Below are 14,869 nucleotides of genomic sequence, written 5' to 3'. Positions count from 1 at the left end.
ATGCATGATCTCATTTGACCATGAAACCGATTCTACGGGGATAAGTGGGTCAGATACCATTACCTTGACTTTGTAAATAATGAGAAAATTAGTGCTCACACAAGTTGAGTCACTAAATCCTATTGGCACAGCCAATCAGGAACATAGATGGAGTCTTAGTCCAGAATGGACTGTCTCCTTGCTGAGCATCCACACACTTTATGGAATGTCTCCAGCCAAATCATAAGCTCCTACAAGGCTCAGCCTAAGTATGCTTATTTCTCATAATATTCAGCCTAGGGCTTGCATAGAGCAGATGTTTATTAGGTGCTCATTTACTGAAATAACATGAATGAAAGTTAATTTAATTAGATGCAAATAGCTCAGCAGAGTCTTTTTATCATCCCCACTCAATGTAGGCTCTAGGACACGGGTTTCTCCACTCGGCTTGCAAATATTGAACCTGATTTTCTCCTTCCTGACAGGAGCACACCCAGTGTTCCCTGGAAAAGGTTCACTTCAGATTTCCATGAAGCTGTATTATTGCCAACAATGAAGAGGCTGCAGGTTGGGTGATTTTTGTCTACCTGCTTTCCATACGATATTAACTACACAGATTAATCATCATCAGTCACTATTATGTGCTGTCTTGTGAATTCCTCATCTGAATTCCATGTACTTGATGGGGGTTCAATAGTTATTACCTGTTGGCTGACAGATTGACCTGCTGACATTACCTAATTTTGAACTGTGAATTTTAGGGACTGCAGAAAATGTTTCCTCTGATATGTTGTGCTACGTAGAGAAATGAGAAACACCCCCACTAGCACCAAAGAATATCAGCGTTCATTGATGTTACACCTATTTGTGTCAGAAAAGTGTCCCATTTGTCCTTAGTTTCTTTTACTCATGGTTTTATTGAGATATTGCTCAAATCCCATAAAGTTCCCTGATTTAGAGTGTCCAGCTGAGTGATTGTCAGCACATTCACAGAGTTGGGCAACCATTACCAATATCTAATTCCAGAACATTTTTATCACCCCAAAGAACCATTGTCTGTTAACTGTCACTCTTCATTTCCACCCCTGATTGCCCTGGCCAACCACTAATCTGTTTTCTGTCTTTATGATTTGCCTATTCTGGACATTTCTAGTACATGGAACTGCACAAAATGGGGCCTTTTCTATCTGTTCTTTCTCACTCAGCCTCATGTTTTCAAGGCTTATCCAGGCTGTCCCATGGCTCACTGCCTTGTAACTTTCCTTTGCTGGGAAACATTCATTCGTAAGAGCATACTATATTTTGTTTAGACACTCATCAGTGGACGGATATCTCAGCTTCCAGCTTCCAATATGATGTTAGTATGAATATGCTGCTAGGAACATCTGTGTGCAAGAGTTCTTGTGGTGGTATGTTTTCATTTCTCTTGATTACATACCTGGAGTGGAATTGCAGGATCACTTGGTAGCTCTCTCTTAAGCATTTTGAGAAACTGCCTTTTCTCAAGTGGCTGCATTAATTTTGACATGCATGAGGATTCTTAGTTGCTTTTTGTCTTTGGTTTCATTGATATCCTTTGGCAATCAAATATTTTGATTATTGACTGTTAAACTAATTAAGAAGTCGCTGTTCTGAAAGCAATGATGAGGAAGAGAGGTCATGTAAATTCTCCCAAATCCCAGTTGAAGCCAATGCTAATTATTAGATTTATCCATTTATTTACGAATTTAGAGTAAATGCATTAATAGTAAAGAGTGAGGAAACCTTTAAAGTCCACACATCTCCTTGGCTACTCTGTTCTAAAAATAATTAGTATGGTAGGCAGAACATGTTTTTTGTTCTGTTTTGTTTTTGTTTTTTTGAACATGGGGTTTGATTGCAAGAACTTTTATTTAGTGAATCGTCTTCTTGAGAAAAAAAAAAAAAAACATGCCAGGAAAAACCATCAGAGTCATTTTTGCAGGTCTTTCGAGGTTCCAGATACCACATTTGAAAATTGATTAAGTTGCCCTTTTTAATTACAGAACCCTTCCCTGAAAATACAGAGGAAGCCACACTATGTCCAGAAATCACATCTGCTACTATTCTGTGTCACTGACATTTGAACAATAAAAAGGGCTGATGGCCAAAACAGCTGGACATAAAAAGAATAAGATCTCCTACAGCGTCTGTGATAGGGTTCTTTGCTGCCAGATACCTTTGTAGAGATATGATTTAAAGGACCACCTACTATATTTCTTATATAAATCTTTTTTTTTCTTATATAAATCTCATTTTAGGCTAACATCTCCTTTACATTCCTATAAGAGTTTCACTTTCTAAAGCAAGTGAACACATTTCACATTTGTATTGTCAGTTAGATGGAAGTGACCACTGACGGTAAATGAGAGAGAGAGAGGGAGAGAGAGAGAGAGAGAGGAGTTATGTGAATAAAAAAGGCATTTAAATACTGAGAAGAGAATCTCAAGGAGTAAAAACAATCAGACACAGTAACATCTCTCAGATGGGTCTGTGGGACCCAATAGATTTCTCGGTTCAATTCAGGGAACCTAGGTTGGTGAGAAATCTCAACGGTGGTCACTCAGTTTAATTCCCTTATAAAGGGGGCACCTGGGTGGCTCAGCGGTTGAGCGTCTGCCTTTGCCTCGGGGCGTGATCCCGGGGTCCTGGGATCGAGTCCCACATCGGGCTCCCCGCAGGGAGCCTGCTTCTCCCTCTGCCTGTGTCTCTGCCTATATCTCTGTGTCTCTCATGAAAAAATAAATAAAATCTTAAAAAAAAATTCCCTTATAAAGACGTGTAAGAAGGTAATGATATTTGATGAACACATCAGACCTCCCCGCCAGGGTCAAAGTTTTGGGGTAAATGAGGAATGTTAGAGCTGCTATCCCAGTAACTACCGCTCACCATATTCCCACCTTCCATTCTGTCTCTTCTAAGGAGAGTCTTGCCTCTTTCCCACTCTTTCTCTTTCAGTTCATCATTCTGTGGGGTGCTTCCTGTGTGCCATTGACCTGAGCCCCTAGTAATAAGCAATGCAGAGTCCCTTCACATGAACATGGCACTTGTGTAAAAGGGTTCTTCCTGACATGGCTGACCCTATTTCTCACTAAATAGAATGTATTTTCTTATTTTTTTTTCTTCCCCCTCTTTTTTCCTTGCAGGCACACAGAATGCAAGAGAAACACATTTTGCTATATTTGCATGTCATGTGAAGCATTCATTTCTATTCCTTCTGGCTAGCAGCACTTTCTGTTCAATTAGAGAGAGAACGACAATGCACAAAGAGAGGAGAATTCCCTTCCAGAACTTGGGGAAAGAGCTTACAAATCGCTCTGTCAAGCCTAGTACATCTGGCAGGTTCCTCTTTTCTCAGAGAAGGGCAGGAAGGTAACATATGATATAATACTTTCTTAAAAATCCTGAGTGAATAAAGTAGTCTTGAGAGAAAGTTCCCAGATATGGATTACCTATAAAAAGAATAAAAGGAATGAACATTGAAGATTTTTCATCACCGTAAACAAATAATTTGTGATCGCTCTACACTCAACCCACAAATAGGACCAAGAATTAGAAGTGCCCCTAGCTGACCGGCATATACATATATCATTGGTCTGGTGTAATGAAGATTACCTGATAAAGATCACAATATGACAGTTTTCCTTTTGCATTGGCTGCTGAACAGCCAGAAACGGTTTTCTGCGGCCGGCAAGCTATTGATCCAGCTCTCTCCTGTCAGTGATGCAGTTAATGGGAATTCCACAGGCAAATAAAAGCTACATTTTGTCTTCATTTTCATCTGAAATATGAGCTGGTCCTTTGTACTCTAGACAGTCATTTATTACTCATTTTCCTTTATTGATGTTTATGAGCTGAAGCATAAAATGATTCTCCAATGCAGTTTAACTCAGGCAGCAGTTGACACTGTGCCCATGATTACTGATGCCCCATCAGCTGCATGAAGTCCATGAATCAAGGTTTGCTTTTCATTGGTCTTGGAGGCAGCACACAGTAGAGAGTATCCTTAAAAAGCAACCGAGCTGGAGCTGAAGAAATATGTCGATTTATCTTCATAGGGAGTGAGGGGAAAAAGAATGCCCCCATCCCTGACGGCACCCACACCGCGGCGAAGGGCTTCTGGTCCTCGACATTCGAGGGGTGGCTGTTCCCTATGCATGGGGGGGACTTCTCCCAAATTGGTTCATTATTCTAAAAACATTTGGAGCGAAATTATTATTGTGAAAATCTTCTCAGTGAAATTAGGAGTCCTGAAAAAGCACAGGTGCATGTGCCGCCGGACCCAGAATACACAGCCTCACACAGCGACCGGGGCAGCCCGGTCACTCAATTCATTCGTAAAATGGTAAGAACAATCAATACTGTGGAGAAGTATTTTTTTATATGCAGTTATTAACTCATAAGCTACAGTATATCTCATCTCATTTCGACAACAGCTGAGGTCTCCACCTGCCCCTGGAGACCCCTGCAGGTCCCATTATGAGAATCATAAATAATATGTGCTAATGAGATATGAATTGATTATGTTGGAAAAGCTGACATTTTCATCCATCATTCTAAATGATGTTTAACAATGGATTACCAGCCAGTAATTCCTCTGATATGAGATTAAATAAAATAGCCGGCTGTTTCAGCAGGCTAGCTCAAGGAGATGGCAATAAATCTGCTCAATTACTGTATTACCAATCCGTTTTTCACTGCTAAGGATATTATTATTTCATTTAGACTTGTTCATGCATCATAGATTATTTTATTTCAGGCAGTCAATGGGAGAAACCACAGCGTTTTATTCAGTGAGCTGCGCGGCAGCGGGCTTCGCCCGAGTACAGTAAATGCCCCTCTGCGGGCCCCAAACACACCCAGGAGAGGTTGCCCGGCTGCCCCAGGCTGAGCGGGCGGCCGAGCCGCATCTTAGAAAGACGCATTTTGCTTTCAACCTAATTTTCTTTACTTATCTGAAAAGTCTCCACCAAAGGATACCGCCTAAGAAACTGATCGATCGAAACGAGATTATTAGACCCTCTAAGATGATTTGGTCTTCATCTCAATCCTGTAGCAGATTGAGAATTAGGTCACAGAGACTATTCTTTGGCCTGGCAAATTAGATTAGCAGCCACTGCAGTACAAAGGGTGGCCCTTCTCCTCGTGCCAAGCACACAGACAACACGCACACTTTATTGATGAGAAACCTGGATCGGCAGGAAGCATTTCCCTGGCGTTCCCAGGATCACTCATCATTGCTAACAGCTGTAATCAAGTTTTGGGCCTGAGCTCAACGATTGTCTATGATAGCAAAATAAAAGCAGGAAGAATTACCCTTCAATGAAGAACTCGTCGATCCCGCGCATCATTCCCGTGACCACCTCTGTATTAATTGACTTAATGGAGTCAGGATGGGCACCTGCTAAGGGCGGGGCCCTATGCCAAGCAGTGCACAGGTACAAGAGGCCGCATGTGGTTCTGGCCTGACGGGCTGCATCGGAAGGGCCCCTGCCCAAGCTGGGAGGGCACAGGCCCACAGCGCGACCTCGGACCTCACGCATCTGCGCCTCTTGCCTCTGCGCTTCAGGGTCCCTCTACCAACACAGAGACTTGAGATGCCACTCGGGGCCACCAATGCTCATGCAGCCCGGAAGTGGAGATTAATGTCACAGGTGACAAACCTTTGACAGAGCTGGTGGTCAGATTCTTTTCTCTCCTTACTGCCAGCTGCTCTGGGGAGACCCTGTGTGTGTCCCCAGGAGACAGCCTGGCAAGTCTGAGTAAGTAGTGACCACACCGAGCAGCGGCCAGCTGTGTCACACCCACACCGCTCGCCTCTTCCTTCTCCCTTCCCTCACCTCTGTCCTCCTCACTCCTGTTAGCTGGGATTGCACCCCCTCAAGGGGTCACAGGAGCCAGGAAGCCCTTGATCTAGCTCTGGTTTCTGGGGAAGCCCAGGCTGAAATAATGTGTGACCTCAGAAAGCAGACTTCAGGGGGGATGGTGGATCTGGGTTCTTCTGTGACCCACCAGTGATGAGGAACCTGCAGCTGGTCATGGAAGGTGGTGGCAGCCTCTGTGAGGGTGTGGCATGGCTGTTTCTAAGGATGCTGTCATAAAGTCTGGACAATGTTGGAAAATCTGGTGAGCTGTGGTTTTTGCCCGGGAAGGGTTTCTGATAATTATGAGATTAAGGATTATGAAAAGGACGGGCTTTGGGCTTCTTGGCAAACAAAACAACAGGTTCAGAGAAGCCCAGTACTACTGTGATTTTCAGTGACAGCCAGGGACCCCGACGGCGGCATCCCAGATGACCCCCTCTCCAGAAACGGCAGGAAGACCAGGTGAACGTGGTGGCCAGCACCCAGCCAGAGGTGTGCCACAGGCCCCAGGGACAGAATGGGCTGCCTTTCCAGGATGGAAAAGGAAGAGCTGGGGCCCTGACACCTGAGACAGGATGGGGGCACTTGAGTGGCAGACTGGAGACTCTCAACCTCCAAATTCTTCTGAAGCTTTTGAGTTCAGAGTAAAGCTCTGCTTCTCTGTTGGGTGCAGAGCCGCCTTCCTGTGCCCGTGAGCTCTGCACGGGCTCATCTGTGCAGGAGCATCATAGAACCATGCTCTTCCTCAGGCTGTGTTGTTATTTTAGTTGCAGCCGCCAGGCCACGAGGAGGATGGTCATGTTTCAGCACTGTCTGTGCCAGAAAACATTCGTCTCTGCTCAAGGAGGGGCAGCCTGTGTGCAGGAGTGAGCCGCACCGCTCAGAGTCAGACCCGGCACTCCTAAGATAATGGTCATCAGTTTTGCTCCCATGGTGAGCACATGACTAATAGGATCTTCACCCTCTTTTTCTTTTTTTTTACCTTTGAAACTTCATTTTCAAAAATGAAGTTAGGTGGCACTTAAAATATTTTTAAAGAGTAAATACGTAGTTGTATGTGATAAATCATATTGCTCACACCAACTTTGCAATGTTCACCATAGAAATTTTCATGTCAATTTATATACAAAGAAAACTAAAATCAGATGGGTAAAATATCTTTCCTAAAATCATCAGAATAACACACGACAGAGTTAGAATTCCACCCACTTTATTTTCCCGTTCCTCTTCTCTTTTGAATTATTTAAAATCATTTTAAGAACCAGGCCTTTAGGAACACCTGGGCGGCTCAGTGGTTGAGCGTCTGCCTTCAGCTCAGGGCGTGATCCCAAGGGTCCTGGTATTGAGTCCCACATTGGGCTCCCCGCAGGGAGCCTGTTTCCCCCCCTGTCTGTGTCTCTGCCTCTCTGGGTCTCTCATGAATAAATAAATAAATCTTAAAAAAAAAAAAAGAACTGGGCTTTCAAATTCCTAGTACAAACTGTCATTTCTCTATGAGGACCATTTGAACATATGAGGACATGAACATATCCCATAAACAGGAGTTGTGTTAGTATCCCCTGACTGGAAAAATACGTGAAACAGCAAAGAACTACAAGAAAATTGTTAATATTTTTTCCAAATTAATATGTATGTGATTAATTATAAAAGCATCAACATGCATTTGAAAGAGAACAATTAGTAGGTATACAAAACATATGTGTAGTTGGAACCAAACTTAGTTTTCACTTAGTTTTATAGAGGCTGGTATTAGTTAGGGTTCTCAGGGGAACAAAACCAAAGGATCTCTCCACATATATATGGAGAGATATTAATTGTAAGGAATTGCCTCATGCAGTTATGGCAGCTGACAAGAGCCATGACCTATCACCGGCCAGCTAGAGAGTCAGGAGAGCTGGCGGTGCTGGCAGTGTAGTTGAGTTTCGAGTCTGAAAGGCCCAAGACCCAGGAGAGTCAATGGTGTCACGTAGCTCCATCCCAAAGGCTATTTCTTTCAAAGAGAGAAAAAGCAGATGTCTTTATTGGAAGATAGCCAGTCAGGAGGAGGTCCCGTTTACTGGGGGGAAGGGTTTTATCCCACTCAGACCTTCGCCTGGTTAGATGAGGTCCACCGCATTAGGAAGAGCAATCTGCTTTACTCAGTCTACCAGTTCAAACACTGATCTCATTCAGAAAAACTCTCACAGACACACTCAGAATAATGTTTGGCCAATGTCAAGGCACCCCATGGGTGGCCTGGTCAAGTTGACGTATAAAATTAGCAATCATAAGACAAAGATTTTTGAAAAAAATTCTTTAATTCTAAGTGATTAAGAGCCAAATTGGAAGGCATTAAGTGTACCAACTAATTCCCATTGTGTTCTTTGCTTCTTATACCTCACAGTGCAACCAGGAATGAAGGAGTGGATAGAAGGGGGCAGGTGTGGGCATGCTAGTCACTTGAAGGGATATGGCAGGTGTTTTATATGGATGTGTGTGTGCCTGAGTGTGGTGTCGAGGAGGTAGAGGTATACTGTGGATGTATTAATGGCCTCCAGTCTCCATCCCTCCTTTGATCTACACCTTGTGCAGTGAGACTCTGGAGACTCTTTGACAAAAAAGGCAGGGTCTTTTTTGGTTCCTTGAGTCTAGCTTAGTCTGTGGAAACACAGGGAAATATATGGTATTATACATTAATGCAAAATTTTATTTATATTTATTTACTTTTAAAGATTTTATTTATTTATTCATGAGAAACACAGAGAGAAGGGCAGAGACACAGGCAGAAGGAGAAGCAGGCTCCACGCAGGGAGCCTGATGTGGAACTTGATCCCAGAACTTCAGGATCACGCTCTAAGTTGAAGGCAGATGCTCAACTGCTGAGCCACCCAGTCATCCCAATTAATGTAGAATTCTAAAACAAAATTTAAAAAACATTATATTATCTGGGTATCTATTCTTCACAAGTAGCCTGTAAATGTGGCAATGCTGATGGGGGCCAGCACCACAGAAGGCCTGGCCTGAGAGTGACTGGGCCAACCTGCTGGACAGGATGTGGCCCAGTCACCCTGCCACCCAACCAACAGCCAGCTGACCCCCAGATACATCACATGGACAGACGACTGGCTGCATCAGCCCATCTCACCAGCCCACAGCCCCCAGACCACACCCCAAATAGCTCCACGGGCCTCCAACAACTAGAGTCTGCATCATGGCAGAAAAGAGGTCAATACATTGGCAATAGAATTTCTGTTGTGATAAGAGCAAATATGGAAGAGAGAGTCCTCAGTGAAGGCCTTTCCAGGGTGGTGGCAATTGGGATGAAAACTTAATGATAAGGAACCAGTGTTCAGAAAGAGGGACTTTTTCCAGTCCTGGGAAAATGGGTTGGGAAGGTCTCGAGAGGGGAACAGAGTTGTGGTGATCAGAATTTCCACAGGTGGGCAGGGGTGAGTCAAACACAAATGATGGCTTTGCAGAGCGGTGGAATTCTGATAGAACATTATTTCTTAACTGGTGGAAGGTGGTCTGTATAGAAACAGGGAGTCCTGGCGGAGCCAATGGTGAAAACTTCTTTTGTAGGGTTCAGAGGCCAGAGTGAGCTACAGATGGACAAGGTGGGCTGTTGTATGCTTAGGATCCTAACGTCCACCTGTTTTCAAAATATAACATCTTTGACATTTGAGAAGTGTCAAGCTATGGTTCCTGAAATTCCTTCCGCTTGGTTTAGGACTGGAAGAGGAAAGGGCTGTTTTTAAGCTTCTGGGTAGGGAGATATTGGGCACAAAAAGATATGCAGAGCTAGAAAAAAAAACCGGGTCTTACTGGGGTGGTCTGACCATTTTTCTCTGAATGCTATGATTTAAAAAGGACACTAACAAACTTGACTATGTGCAGAGAACCTCAAAGGTTACAGGCTAAAAATCAACTCATGGTCAACCAATACAGGTTCTCAGAGTGAAAGGCGTCCCCCCAAAAAGTTTCCTAAGTAACCTAGATACTTTCAATAAAGAAAGATGTGCATACTTTTCTAATAGCAAGATTATTTTGAATTAGTCATGACAGGAGGAGGGCATAATTCCTCTAGCTCTTCTCATTAAACTCTTCCCAATTAGCCCGTGATGACTCTGTGACAAAACCCAGAAGCATGCCAGAGGGCTCTGGCATAACTTGGGTGTCCCCCACTCACCTCTCAGAAACACAGCTGGAAGGTGCGTCTTTCTAAACCCATGCCATTCTGACAGCCCCATGTTGCTGCACCCCTACCCTGCTGCCCCTGCCTCTTTCTAGTAATAGGACCAACAAATGCCTCCTCCCCCCCAAATACAAACTGCAGAATAGTAAGCAACTATGTATCATCATCCCACACAGCCCGCACACCCCCCACAGACTTGCAGTAATATGTATTCCTGGCAAAATGTGTTTAGGGATCAACGGAAATAAGACAAATTATTTGTACTTAAACAATCCAAATACAGCAATATTGTGTTGATAAATGTGGAAAGATACTGTATGTGATTCCACAATTGTCTTTAGGTATAGGGTCCTTCTTATTCCTGTCTCTAAAGTTTATGTCATGAGGAATGAAAAGAGGGTAAAGGGGCACGGACCTCAGTTATGTGGACTTGTGCTCATACAAGCACTAGCTAACTTTTATACAGATACCAAGTTATGGTGTATATGGGATGGGATGTTATAGCTTTAATTTGTATTGAACACAAATGGGTCATCTCAAGTATCAGTAATTTATCAAGCATTACATTATTATTGTATATCTCATTAAAATGAGCAAAAATCCCAGTAATCATAGCTCCTTACCCCTTGCAAATGCCAAGCTGAGAGACAAATTCATGAACGAGATATGTAGAAAGTAGCTTGTCCAGGGGCATCTGGATGGCTCAGTTGGTTGGGTGCCAGATTCTTGGCTTCAGCTAAGGTCGTGATCTCAGGGTGGTGGGATGGAGCCCCGTGTGAGGCTCTGTGCTCAGCCATGAGTCTGTTTGGGATTCTTTCCCTCTTTTTGTCCCTCCCACTCGTGTTCACTCTCTATCTCTCTAAAATAAAATATAAAATCTTAAAAAAATAAAAGAAAGAAAGTAGCTTGTCCTAGGTGGGTGAGAGAGACCCTTTGTCCTAGAGGGAAGTGCTGCAGTCAAGTCCTAAGGAATGTCTTGAGGTCTATGCAAAAATAGGCAATGGTAGTTTCTAAACTTCTGCTCAACAGTGAGAACTGGTCTAATCTTCCCTTTCTTCTTGAGTCTGACCTACTCGTGATGAGACATGGTTGGTAATAGAAAATTCTTCTCGAAGACAGCCTGTCAGTGCTGATGAGTGAATTCGTTCTGGGTGAAGGGGAGAAGGGAGGAAAAAGCTCTGTAGCTATAGCTCAGTGAGATGAAAGTGGAGGGGGGACGTGAGACTCATGCACCTGACATGGAAGCAGTGCGTGAGGCTGCGCCAGTCCACAGGGCTGGTGACCGGCAGTGGTTGCCTGAGTGCTCAAGGCCATGACTTTACTCAATGTTACTGTTATTCTGATGGTGGTGGTACTTGGTGTGAACCATGAGCTAAGTGCTAATATGTAACAATAACAAGGAGATCCAGCGTGTGATAATACACCAGCTCAAGGATATGTGTCCATGAGTCAATCAGGGAAAGAGCGTAACTTCCCTCTCAGCTTGGTCAAAGATATCTGGGTTCCTTCACCAACAGTCACATTCCATAATTCAGAATTCTTTCTTTTAAATCCTCAAAACCCATACACTCTATACATGTCTCCAAACATACCTGAGAATGTTGAGACTATGTTAAGTCTCTGTTCAAACATCATGACCTGTACAAGTGCAGACGGTCAAGGCAGATGCGGCTGTCCTGTTCTGAATGGCCACAGTGCTGGGAGATATCTTATCTTTCTGATGAAGGAATAATACGGTGATCCTCATAACCAGGGAGTGTTACTGAATTTCACTTTATTTTACACCATGAAATAGCTACTGTTTTTACCCCCGTCTTAAAGATAGAGAGTGCTGAGGCTAAGATAACTTGAGTAGTTTATGATCACACATGTACTAAGCGGTGGAGAGAAGATGAAAATCCATGTGTGTTTTTTTTTTAAAGATTGTATTTATTTATTTATTCATGAGAGACACGGAGAGAGAGGCAGAGACACAGGCAGAGGAAGCAGGCTCTGCGGGGAGCCCGATGCAGGACCCGATTCCCAGACACTGGGATCATGACCTGAGCCAAAGGCAGAGGCTCAACCGCTGAACTACCCAGGTGCCCCCAAATCCATGTGTTTCTGACTCTGAAGTCTGGTGCTCAACAACTAGTGGTTATAAGCTACTAGATTTGGGGAATCTCTCATTTTCCACTCAGGCTTAGTATCTGACTTCATCTGAATTCACCTCAAAATCAAATAGTTCAGATCAAAGCAAACCACAGAGAGTTCATTTAAATCTTTGTGCAAATTGATCTTAAAAATCAATGCAACCAAAGCAATTGAACACTTACTGTATTCAGGTACCCCACCCACCCCAAGTTCTGAAGAAAATGCTGGGTGAGGCACAGTGCCCAGATGTGGAAATCAGGAGAAGGAAGAGACACTTCTGGGGAGGGACCATCACACCCTGTTGTCAAAGGATCTGAGAGATCGAAGCACGTGCCTCTCATCTCATCCTGGTCTGGCTGGAGATGTCTTTCTTACCTCAGGTCTGTCGGGGTCAGGGGGGCACCTGATGGAGAGGAAGGAAGAATACTGTAGACAAAAGGGAAATCATTTATAAAGGGAAAATACGGTATATTGTGGAAACCGTAAATCTAGAAGAAATACAGGTCCATGTTGGTGTTAGCATCATTCCTTCTGCTATGTTTAGGTGATTCCAGTGGAGCAGAGACAAAAATAAATATTAAATATCTCTTCTGGATTTCATAGTCTGTTTTGAGGTACTTCTTGTGTTAGATATGGATTGAGGTGAAGGTTCACGTTTTTGCCTATAGAAATCAAATTGCTTCAGCAACGTTTATTTAAAGGTCATTCTTCCTCCTTTGGATTGCTTTTTTTTATCTTCATCAAAAATCAGTTGGGCATATTTGTATGGTTCTCTTTATGGGCTCTCTATTTTGTTCCATTGATCTATGTGTCTATCTTTGAGTCACACCGTCTTGATTAATTCAGCTGTATAGTAAACCTTAATATAGAGAAGAATACTTCCTCTCAGTTTATTTTCTTTGAAAAATTATTTCAGCTATTCTATGGCCTTTTTCTTTACATATAAAGGTTTGAATACGCTTGCGTATTATCTGCAAATTACGTTGCCTGCATTTTGATAGCAACTGTATTAAACTTACAGATGAATTTAGGAAGAATTGATGTCTTTACTATATGAAAACTTGCAGCAGATGAGCACAGCATATCTCTCCATTTATTTAGGTCTTCTTTTATTTTTTTAATGATTGTTTTGTAATTTTTCATATATGGATTCTATCCACGTTTTCAAAGATTTACACTAAGTACTTCATCTCCTCTGAGGTGCTTTTAAATAGCATCGTGCTTTGAACTTTGGTTTCTGCATGTTCATTGTTAGGATAGAAAAAGACAATTGATATTTGGTATTGAACTTGTATTTTCCAACTTTGCTGAACTCAGTTCTTGGAGATTTGTTGTAAATTATTAGGTTTGTTATAAATTCTTTGGAATTTTCTCTATGAACAATCATTTCTTATGTAAATAGGGATCCTGATCTTTCTTCCTTTCCAATTTGTAGAACTTTCATATATTTTTTCTTGCCCAAATTTGAATTGTATTGGCCCAAACTTCCAGGGCTCTGTCAGATACCAGTGGTGAGAGTGGGCATCTTTGCTTTGCTCCCCATCGTAGAGTGAAAGTATTCAGTCTTCCACCACTGAGTGTGACATTAGCAATAGCTTTTTTTTGGTAGATGTTCTTTATCAAGTTGAAGAAGTTCCCCTATATTTCTAGTATGCTGAGGATTTTATCAGTATGTTTTAAATTTTGTTAAACCCTTTCTTTGTAATGCTTTATATGATTGTATTATTTTTATTCTTTAGTTTTATGTTAGATTTTATTAACGGTTTTCAAATATTGAACCAACCTTCCTTGCATACTTGAAATGTTGTTCATGCTACATTATACTTTTCACACATTGCTGGATTCAATTAGCTAATATTCTGTTGAGGAATTTTGTATTTAACTTCATGAGTTGTCTTTGTCTCCAGTTTTCTTTTTTTGTACTGCCTATATCTACTTTTTTTTTTGTATCAAAATGATATTAGCTTCATAAAATGAGTTAGTAAGTATACCCTCCTATTTTTTGACAGATTGAGATTGTTTAAAATTATTAATTCTTTAAATGTTTGGTAAAGACCTTCAGTGGAACAATATAGGCATGGATATTTATTTTCAAGAGGCTTTAAATTTACATATAAATTCTTTCATGTTTGCAGGACTACTCTGGTTGTTTATTTCTTTGAATAAGATCTGGCAATTTGTGAACTATAAAGAATTGGTCATTTTCTTGTATGTTGTTGAATTTTTGAGCATAAAGCTGTTCATAGTAGTCTCTTATTCCTTCTATTGGCTGCAAGATCTGTAGGATCTTTGTTTCATTCTTTGGTAAGTTGTGTTTGTCTGTTTGCTTATTTATTTAATATTTGTCAGTCTTGCTAATGATTAATTGATTTAATTGACATTTTATTTTAATCAAAGAGCCAGCTTTTTTGTTTTAGTGAATTCTTTATTGTTTGTATTTAATTTTGTTGATGTCTATTGTTATCTCTATCATGTTCTGTGGTGATCAGTGATTCTATCCATTGTCATTCCCACTGTGCTATTTAGACCATCCAGTGAGTTATAGTTTTGACAGTTATATATTTCAGTTCCCTAATTCCCAAATAGGTCCCTTTACTATATTTTTAAAACATTTTAAATATGTTTCAAGACAATGTATAATTGCGTATTCAAGCCATTTTATGATGAATACTCTAAAATTCTTATTAGATATTGATAGCGT

The sequence above is a fragment of the Canis lupus genome, chromosome 1 (genome assembly GCF_048164855.1).
Source record: "Canis lupus baileyi chromosome 1, mCanLup2.hap1, whole genome shotgun sequence".
Classification (NCBI taxonomy): domain Eukaryota; kingdom Metazoa; phylum Chordata; class Mammalia; order Carnivora; family Canidae; genus Canis; species Canis lupus.
Note: the sequence above shows the minus strand (reverse complement) of the source record.